This window comes from Triplophysa rosa, unplaced genomic scaffold, assembly GCF_024868665.1.
Source record: "Triplophysa rosa unplaced genomic scaffold, Trosa_1v2 scaffold54_ERROPOS2303913, whole genome shotgun sequence".
NCBI classification, from domain to species: domain Eukaryota; kingdom Metazoa; phylum Chordata; class Actinopteri; order Cypriniformes; family Nemacheilidae; genus Triplophysa; species Triplophysa rosa.
In genome coordinates this window covers 133528-143217 of record NW_026634562.1, presented here as the reverse complement: position 1 = coordinate 143217, position 9690 = coordinate 133528, and positions in this window count along the sequence as shown.

The following is a 9690-nucleotide window of genomic DNA, read 5'->3' as shown; positions in this document are numbered from 1 at the left end:
GAGGAGCCCGGCATGCAAATTTCATTCGCCAATTTTCATTGGCCTTTTCTAAATACTCAGAAGATGATAGTTTCTCAAGACAAACCCCATTCTGTCGGTTCGACACAACGTCTCGTTCCCTCCATCAGGGAACCGAGGTTACATCCGTAACCAAGACGTTTTACTACCGTAACCATTACTATGGTTTTTACAAAAACCATGGTTTTCAAAACCATGGTTATTTTGTGAAAACCATTGTTTTACTACATTGTAAAAAACAATTTGTTGAGTCAACTTAAAAAACGTTGTTACCCCGCTGCCTTAATTTTTGTTAAGTTGACAATACATTTCTTGTTGTATTAACTTACCTTCAAAGTAGAGTCAACCTTTTAAAATTAGTCCTTTTAATGATTTTTTCTATAGTTAAGACAACAAATGTGTTTGTTATTTTAACTTATCAATGAGTTGAGTCAGCTTAAGCACATTTGTTACCCCGCTGCCTTAATTTTTTTGTTAAGATGACAAACATTTTTGCATTGTGTTAACTTTATCGTCACAACATTTTTCCATTAACATTTTAATAGATTTTTTGCAAACAAACAAACAATTCGCTATATATGTCAAGTGTTGCATACATTACTTGACAATATAAAACAACATTTTTGCAATCAAACTGACTTCACAAGTCATTTCAATCTGATAATTTACTATTATATTACATAACAAACTTATTTTACTGTTTACTTTCCATGTCAACTGCCTTGTAAAGTCAATTTGGTTGCACTTTAAAATTTAAGGTTTTTTTACAGTGAAGAAAAACTAGCACATCAAACTGTATTAAAATATGAATTACAACATGTAATAATATTCTTAGGAGATTGTCTATTCGTCTATTTAAATAAACTCGTTCACATGAGATGTGTAAAAACAAACTTGCCCCAACATTACAACATTTGCAAACGGTATACAAAACCCTGAAGCTTCTCTTAAAAAAAGCTACTTTTTAGGTAGCAACTTGTTGCGGAGACCATGCACACATGAAGACCAGCTGCTTCCTCCAATGTTCATTATGTGTTTTTGCATAGCCTCAAAGGCTTACTTATTGTGTTTTTTGGGTAGTCAATGTTCACAGCATAAAGTAAACCCATCAGGAGTCCAAAAGCCTTGGGGACATCCAAGATATCAGTAAGATATGCAGATATCATGACATTCTTCAAGAATTGGCGAGATTTCATTTATTTCCTTTGGAAAAACGTCTTCGCATAGCTCTTCACTTACAATCAAAATGTCCATGTGAATGCCTCTTAGAAAATCTTCAATTTTATCTGTTGGCTGAAAATACAAAAGGAAAAATATTGAAATGAGTAAATTTAGTATGCACTCAGATATTGATATAAGACAGGCTGGCAAGCACTTTCAGACAATCGACAGTGTCCTATTTTTGATTCAAGCGACTAGTTTTCAGGTGTGCCTATTGTGATGTAATTTCTACAACTTCTTTACTTCAAAGAGTGACCTCTGTAATGTATTTTTAAACATACCTCACAAAGCTTTAAAAAACTGGAGGAATCCTTAGATATGGCCAACAAAAAAGCAGTTCTGGTGTGAGTCCTGAAGTGACAATGAATGAACACACAATTAGTGCTGTAGTACTCGAGACGTTTTTTTATGGTCTCGGACTTGTCTTGGACTCGTTGGTATTTGAACTCGGACTCGTCTCGGACTTGGTCATTGGTCTCGCAAATGTTCTAGTCGGTCTCGTCCGAGTCCAGCGATATATGTTTTATTTTCTCCTTCAAAACAAAACATTGATAGAGCAATATTCTTGTGATCCGAAAACTAATGATCCGAAAACTGTGGCCGACTCTCGACTCTAGAACGAGAGCTGCGCGTGCTCATAAGTTCTCTTTTCACACAGCAGTTCAGTTCAGTGTGTGCTGTTGTTGTAATTAAATAACTCCGGTATATGGTTCAAGTCCGCGGGACTGTCATGCATGCCAGAAAGTGAATAACTGAATTAATTTGTGGATAATATTAAGTATTTACGGGAGACGCTAAACGGGAACGATTCAGCTGAACTGGTTTGACAGGTTCACTAAAAAGAAAGAACCGGTTCGAATGAATGATTCGTCCGCGGCGCGAACTGAACAGCATCAATCATTCATCAGGCACGATGTCAGCGAGCAGCGGCATAATACAGATTGGTTTTACAAACCACAATAAATGAATCGACAGTGCGCTTAAAAGGAAACTTTTTGCACCAAAACTTTCCCCGAAACATGTGGGACAACATCCAATTTCGTAAGACACCTGCAAAGGCATCACAAAGAGAGGTAAGTTAATGCCATGTTTCAGAGTTAGCATTGCATTTGAGTATTTTAGAAAGTTTGGAAAGTAGGGCTTAAAGATAAGAATGATCGTATTTTTATTGTAATTGTGATGAACATGTTATTTAAGGATGGGCACCGACGTGCTTATAAATGTGCTCATAAACGAGCCGTGGAGCCTCTGCTCTTTCTAGCGGCTCCTCTATCGAACACGCACGTGCACGGGCAGGCGCGCACACGCACTAAAGTGTTCATTGCTGCACAACCTTGCTGTTAGGAGGGCTGATAAAAAAGTTCCTTAAAAAAGTAATAAACAGTTACACTTCGGCTTTGTGACTTTAGTGCTATACCTATATAGTAAAAATAAAATGACCTTATTTTATCTGCTTTTTGATCATTACAAACAATAATGAAAATGATTATCTTAGAATAGAAGATATGCTGTCTCTTGCATCACATAAATTATCAATAGTTAAGTATGTGGTCTTGTAGTCATGATTTTTTTCTGTCTCTGTCTTGACTGTCTCAATTGGACTCGGTCTTGACTTGGACTCGAACCTCTCTGGACTTGGACTTGACTTGGACTCGAACCTCTTTGGACTTGGACTTGACTTGGACTCGAACCTCTTTGGACTCGGACTTGACTATGTCTCGACTAGTCCTGGTCTTGGACTTGTCTTGGACTCGACAATGGTGGACTTGACTACAGCCCTACACACAATACACAAGAACATTGCAAAAAACTAAATATTTTGAACAGAGTATTGTGTGAATGCCAAATAAAGAAATCTTATTGGTAAACAAAAAATACTTGCATTAGCATCAAGCCACAGTAGGATTTTGTTTGGCAAATGTACATCTAGGCCACTATAAAAGGACCTCATGAGGTCAGCGGACATCAGATGGCTGAATTCAGCAACAATCTGAAAAACAAAAATGACAAACTCAAAAACCATTACAAAATTAAAATGAGAAAGACAGAGTAACACCGTGTCTACACCGGACATGGTGCGACACACAACTTGTTCTAATGGGATTGTTGCGTCGCACCGCGGCACATCCGGTGTGGACAAAGTTTTAAATTATAATGGGTTCCAATGTGTTCTATTGTCTCTTGTCAATTTGCCTTCAGTCAGCATAAAAACAAGGTAAGGGACACAACCTGTTGTAGTGACTTTGGTGTATAAATGCCTTGTTATTATACACTGATTTGATGTCCTCTTCATTTAACTGTCATCCAGAATCCATAGAACAGAGGGTCTATTTTCTGCAAAATAATAACTATAATTAACTAAAGTCATTTTTTAAGCGTAAAAACTTACTCATGACCAGAGACAAATACAGCAATTTAGAAATACTTGATGTACAACAACGATTTTGCTGGCTAACACTTTGGTACTATTGAGAGATGAATCATGTGACTGCATGCCGGCGAGATCAAAATGTGTCGGAACTCTCTCTCTCACAACGGCTTTGGCTAGGGAGCGCAAGGTCCGGAGCGCTTTGGAAAGGAGAAATCGACGTGGTCCGCGATTTTAGATCCCCTACATTTCGAGAGAACCCCCGAATCGCTTTTTATCGTATCCCTCAATCAATACACGAGATAAAGAGGAATGGCTATTCATCTGTAATTCGCAATACATGGGTCAGAAGGGGCAGTAAAAGAATACTGATAAAACAAATCATACCAAAATAATACAATCTAACTTGCATATGCTTGTTGTAACCCGCACTCAAGGACTTTTACTTTCCATGAGTGAAATAGCTGCCCGTTGGCTTTGAATCCATGGCCGCCTAGTGTCACGGCTTGCCTACAGGGACTTTGGATTCATCAGCACCACCTGACGAGATAAAATGGATTCTATATTTAAACCGTTGCGTTTTATTTAAGTTGTAGCGTGTCGTTGTGGACAAGGACGAAAAAATAAATAAATGTAAAACATACTTTCTACTGTGTTGCAATGCCGCGTCTCTGGTTGACACGGTGCGACAATTACAAATTACTTTACACGAACTGGGTCGAAAATATACCCTAAATGCTTCACTGGGTATTCATGGATGTTGCTGAACATTAATATCCTAAAACACATTAAATGCGTTGCTAATTACATCATATGTTGCACTTGTTTAGCATTAACAGAATCTCCTCAAACTTCTGTAAACAGCAACTCGCGCCTTCTTTGATTTGATTGGCCATCATAAACATTTTTGCTGACTGAGCCGAGCAAACACGCCAAGCTACTAGCCTAGTAAACGCGCGGGGTGGTAAGATTAGTTTAAAATATAGTCAAAACCATTGTGAAATAATACTAATTAAAAACTCACCGTTAATGCAGAAAGAAGAATGTCTGTTAGGGTCACCAAGGCGGGAAACTGAGAGATGTGCAGGAGATCCTTGATCTGCTTCAATCTCGCGATACTTGCATTAAAAACCCGCGAAAATATGATGCAGTTTTTCAAGAAGCATTTTTTTTGTTTAAACAACAATTATGCTCGTTAATTCAACTTTCACCCTAGTTGAGAACTTACATTTTCTTGTTGTCTCAACAATTTATAAAAAAAATGTTGTGTCTACAAATAAAAATAAGTTGAAACAACTAAAACTTTAAAAAAATATTTTTTACAGTGTACAGTAACTGTTTTTTTGGTTTTAACTGTAGTAAAACCATGGTAAATTTTCGTAAGGATATTTTTCAACCATGACTGGACGAGTTGGACTGACGTCTTTTCAACGGTCATTAAACGTTCAAATGTTTGTTGGGTTGTCCCGGACAGGCAGACATGCGCTAATGTCGAGCCATGCTAAATATGAATTACATGAAGTTGTGAATTACATTAAATTGTGATTCATTCAGATGTATGACTACAAACAAAGCCTGAATCAAACTTGCATATTTACTGGTTACAGGTGATTTAAAATGGCAAGAGTGCCAACACACAACAAGGATATTTACATATATTTACAGAAAAGGACAGCTTAGTGACCACATTGTGTGTGTGTGTGTGTGTGTGTGTTAGACAATTTCTCAATTCTTCTGGGACCACCTGGAGTCAGTTATTGTTAAGTTTCACTTTCACTTTTGCAGCTTTATAGTCTTGTGTTACCCTCAGCAACATTGAGTTACCTCATTGTCCATCTATTTAAAAAAAACTTTGTCTTTGCTCCATATTGCCACGATATAATAAGGCAGAAAGTAAATAAATGCCTCACAGAAATGACACATGCTGACGTGTCTTGTTTTACTCATGCGCAGTACATGGATGTAAGCATTTTCAGATGTTTCACTGTGGATGGGTAGAGTTTGGAAAACGCTAGTGTGGACGAAAAGCGTTTTGAAAACGAAAATAAAAACTGGCTGGGTGGGTGTCGGAGGTGGGTGCCGTAAACAATTATTTTTTACAGTGTACAGTAACTATGTTTTTTTGGTTTTAACTGTAGTAAAACCATGTTTTTTCAATTTTACTGTAGGAAAACCATGGTAATTTTCGTTTACTCCCTCTCTTGAATGTCTCTTTTATGATCCAGACAGAAGATCCAACAATTTGGCTATGTCATGCTCTACACTAGCAACATGTTAATTGTGTTAACATCATATTAGCAACATCTTAATCTTGTTAACATCATGCTATCAACATACTAATCATGCTAACAAACATGCTAATCGTGTTAGCATCATGCTAGAAACTTGCTAATCATGCTAACAAACATGCTAATCATGTTAACATCATGCTAGCAAACATGCTAATCATGTTAGCATCATGTTAACAACATGTTAATCATTTTATCATCATGCTAGCAACATGTTAATCATGTTAAACTTATGTTCCCTTTCTGTCGGTCTCTCGACGTTGTGTCGAACCGACAGATGGGGTTCGTCCTTGAGAACCAATCGCTTCCGACTTCTCTAGAAAAGGCCAATGAAAATTGGCGAATGAAATTTGCATGCCGGACTCCGCCCCCGGATATCCGGGTATAAAAGGGAGACGGCGTGCCTCATTCATTCACCTTTTGTTCTTCGGAGCCTTCGCTCGTGATCAACAGACTTCGCTACAAGACTGCCGGCTCTACGACGTGGTGCAGCGGACTGTCCCTTCCTGCAGCGACTTCCCCTGGGCGTCTCGGCGGTTCCAGAAGTGTTCGAGTTTTTTCTCTAAAAGAGCAAATTTCTCCAGCGTGGCATGTCCCGCTGTTCTCTTGGGTGCAACACACTCATCGAGGAGGGGGACGGACACGATATCTGCTTCCAGTACGCTGGGGCAGATATTGTGGATACGTCCTGCCCGCACTGCGGGCGGCTGACGATTCAGACGTTGCGTCACGGGTGGCTGTGTTCCCACGGGACTCAGCCACCACCTTGTCTGCTTCCCGTTCCGTGACGGCAGGACTACGGCACTGCCGCCCACTATGGCGAGCAGCGAGGGTGATATGAGGATTACTGTGAGCTCTAATCCGTCAGCCACTGGCTAGCGGACCGTTCGCACCTCGCTTTGCTCGTCTGACCGTTCCCCATAAGACAGTCCGCCGTCTTATATTCGTCTTATTGATGAGGTGTCTGTTGCAGCATCGGAGGGTGACTTACTGGCATCAGACTCCGACGATTCCTTGAAGCTCCCTCCCTCGGGGGGTCGAGATCAGGAGGAAGCGGATGTCGAAATGTCAGCCATGCTTTCCCGGGCCGCCGGCTTTGGGTTGCGGTGCACCGCACTGCCTCTCCCAACGCTCGCGGCTGGATACACGGTACATCGGGCTTGAGAGCGGCTACAAGCCGCACTCGCCCTCAGTGCCGTGTTCCCCCGGAAGTGCATGAGGAACCTAGTATGACCTGGAACGCCCCCTTCGGCGCGTACACGTCAACTAGTTCCATCACCCTTTCTTCCCTCGATGGTGGGGCAGCTAGAGGATACGTCGATGTCCCCCGGGGCTCGACCTAAACTCCCGTCCAAAGCACGTAGGCTTTTCGAGAGCTTACTCTGCTGCGGGCCAAGCTGTCCCCTCTCTCCATTCTATGGCCTTCCTGCAGGCCAATGCGCGGAGAGAGCTCCACGAGGGTAAGACCGACCCAGCGCTTATGCAGGAACTCCGCGGCTTCACCGACCTCTCTCTCGGGCGAACAAGGTGATCGCGCGGGCCCTGGGTCGGGCGATGTCCACACTTTTGGTCCAGGAGAGACACCTCTGGCTGAACCTTGCACAGGTGAGTAACTCTGAGAAAGTCCGCTTTCTCGATGCACCCATCAGTGGGGGCTGTTTGGTGATACTGTCGGGTTCGACAGTTAGGGAGCAGATAGAGGATATCGCGTATGTCCTCCCCAGCCGCGACTCGACCGCCCTCTGGCCGTCGAGATCCCGTGCACCGTCTGCTTCCCAGCAGCCCTGGTCCTCTTCGAGACATCGAAGAGGAGACCACCACCCCATCAGCAGCCGCGGCGAAAGCCTGCGGCCCTCATGGGAAGACCCCAGGGAGTTTAAGAATACATTTCTAAAGTTTTCTCCCTCTCTGGGCGTTTATATCAGCCGCTCTCACCCTCTACACGACGGTGTTCGGCAACTCGACGTTGCGTCACGGCGAGACCCAATGTCGAGGATAATCAGCAGCCTAAGCACTCTCAATCTACGGTGCTTTGTGCCACATATCGTCTGGGTATTATCACAGCCGCTCTCACCCTCTGCACGACGGTGTTCGGCAACTCGACGTTGCGGCGAGACCCAATGTTGAGGATAATCATCAGCCCAAGCACTCTCATCCGATGGTGCGTTGTGCTACATCTTCGCCAGACAGGTAAAACTGCAGAGCCGATCTCCTCCCCGGGGGTTCCCCCCCACGGCGAGGGATCCGTACTGCCAGCCATCGAACCACCCCCGGGAGGTCGATGAAGCAGAACGTACCCCTAGCCTCCCTGTCGGTCCCTGGGAGCCTGACAAGAGCTTCCCAAACCGCGCTCCGTACCCTCTTACGACCTTGATGCGGTCCTGGAGCCCCTCGGAGATGCCGCTCTTTCTCACTTCACGATGAAGATGGCTCTCGGGAGGACGCTCTAGAGGGTAGCGGACCTACAAGCATTCTCCTTGTCCACAGATTGCCTAGAACTCGGGCCCGGTTATTCTCACGCTATCCTGAGACCCCGGCCCGGCTACGTGCCCAAAGTTCCCACCACTCCCCCGAGACACCAGGTGGTGAACTTACAGGCGCTCCCCACCGGGGAGGAAGACCCAACCTCATCCGTGTTGTGTCCAGTACGCGTTGCGCCTCTGCTTGGACCGCACGCAGAGCCACAGTAGCTCTGAGCAGCACTTTGTCTGTTTTGGAGATCAGCAGGGAGGGCTGTCTCAAACAGAGATTGACGCACTGGATCATGGGCAACGTCGATGGCGTACCTGTCCTAAGATCGCCTACGCCCACTGGGTGAGAGCTCTCTCCACACGGAGTACAGCCTCCTCATGGGCACTGGCTCGAGGCGCCTCTCTGGCAGACATTGCAGTGCTGCGGGTTGGGCTACACCCATCACCTTCGCGAGGTCCTACAGCCTCCGCGTAAACCAGTCAGCTCGAGTCTTGCGGGCATCAGGCAAGACCGGCGACCGGTAGGGTGTACGCCTGTGTCAGTACCTCCCCCCCCCTTTTCTCCTGAGGGGGTCAGCGTACTAACTAGCCTCCCTTCTTCCCCCACTGGGTGAAGAACAGGCACTCCATCCATCACTAGTAAGCACCTCCTGCCCTCACCTCCTAGTGCCCTTTAGGCCGGGTATCACCTGAGTTATTCGCAACATGCTCTAACCGGACCTAGTGCTACCAGACGTTGCAACCCCCCAGCAGGGCGGTTCTGTCTGATGTATCCTCATGCTGGTTCCCACCTTGGTTAACCCATGACCTCCTTAGGTGGACCTCCACCTCGTGGTTAACTCCTTCAGTCCGCACTTTCTTCCCATGAGTTCTCCCCCATCGGTGAGACCATGTTGGTATCTCCACTAGTCTCCTCCCTGCGGTAGGAAGTGGTCTCTGTAGCGCATTCCCCACTTGAGGAAGTAGCGCTTACCCTGTGGCCTTACGGTTCCGGGCGGCTTCTCGCTGTTAGAGAAACAAGGCCGCCGCCTGTGAGGCCAAAGGTAGGGGCCTTCCCACCTTTCTAGAAAGCTCTGGGACCCCCTACCTACCCACTGGTAGGTTACAATTTCGCGTTAGCGTTCACGGCTGACACGCCCATGCCAGTCACCGTCGCTTCGCTAGAGATTGTGACAGGGCACCGTGTTATGGCGTTTTCCATTGGAACCCCATCTTTCGGTTCGACACAACGTCGAGAGACCGACAGAAAGGGAACGTCTCGGTTACGTCTGTAACCTCGGTTCCCTGATGGAGGGAACGAGACGTTGTGTCCTCTTGCCACAAC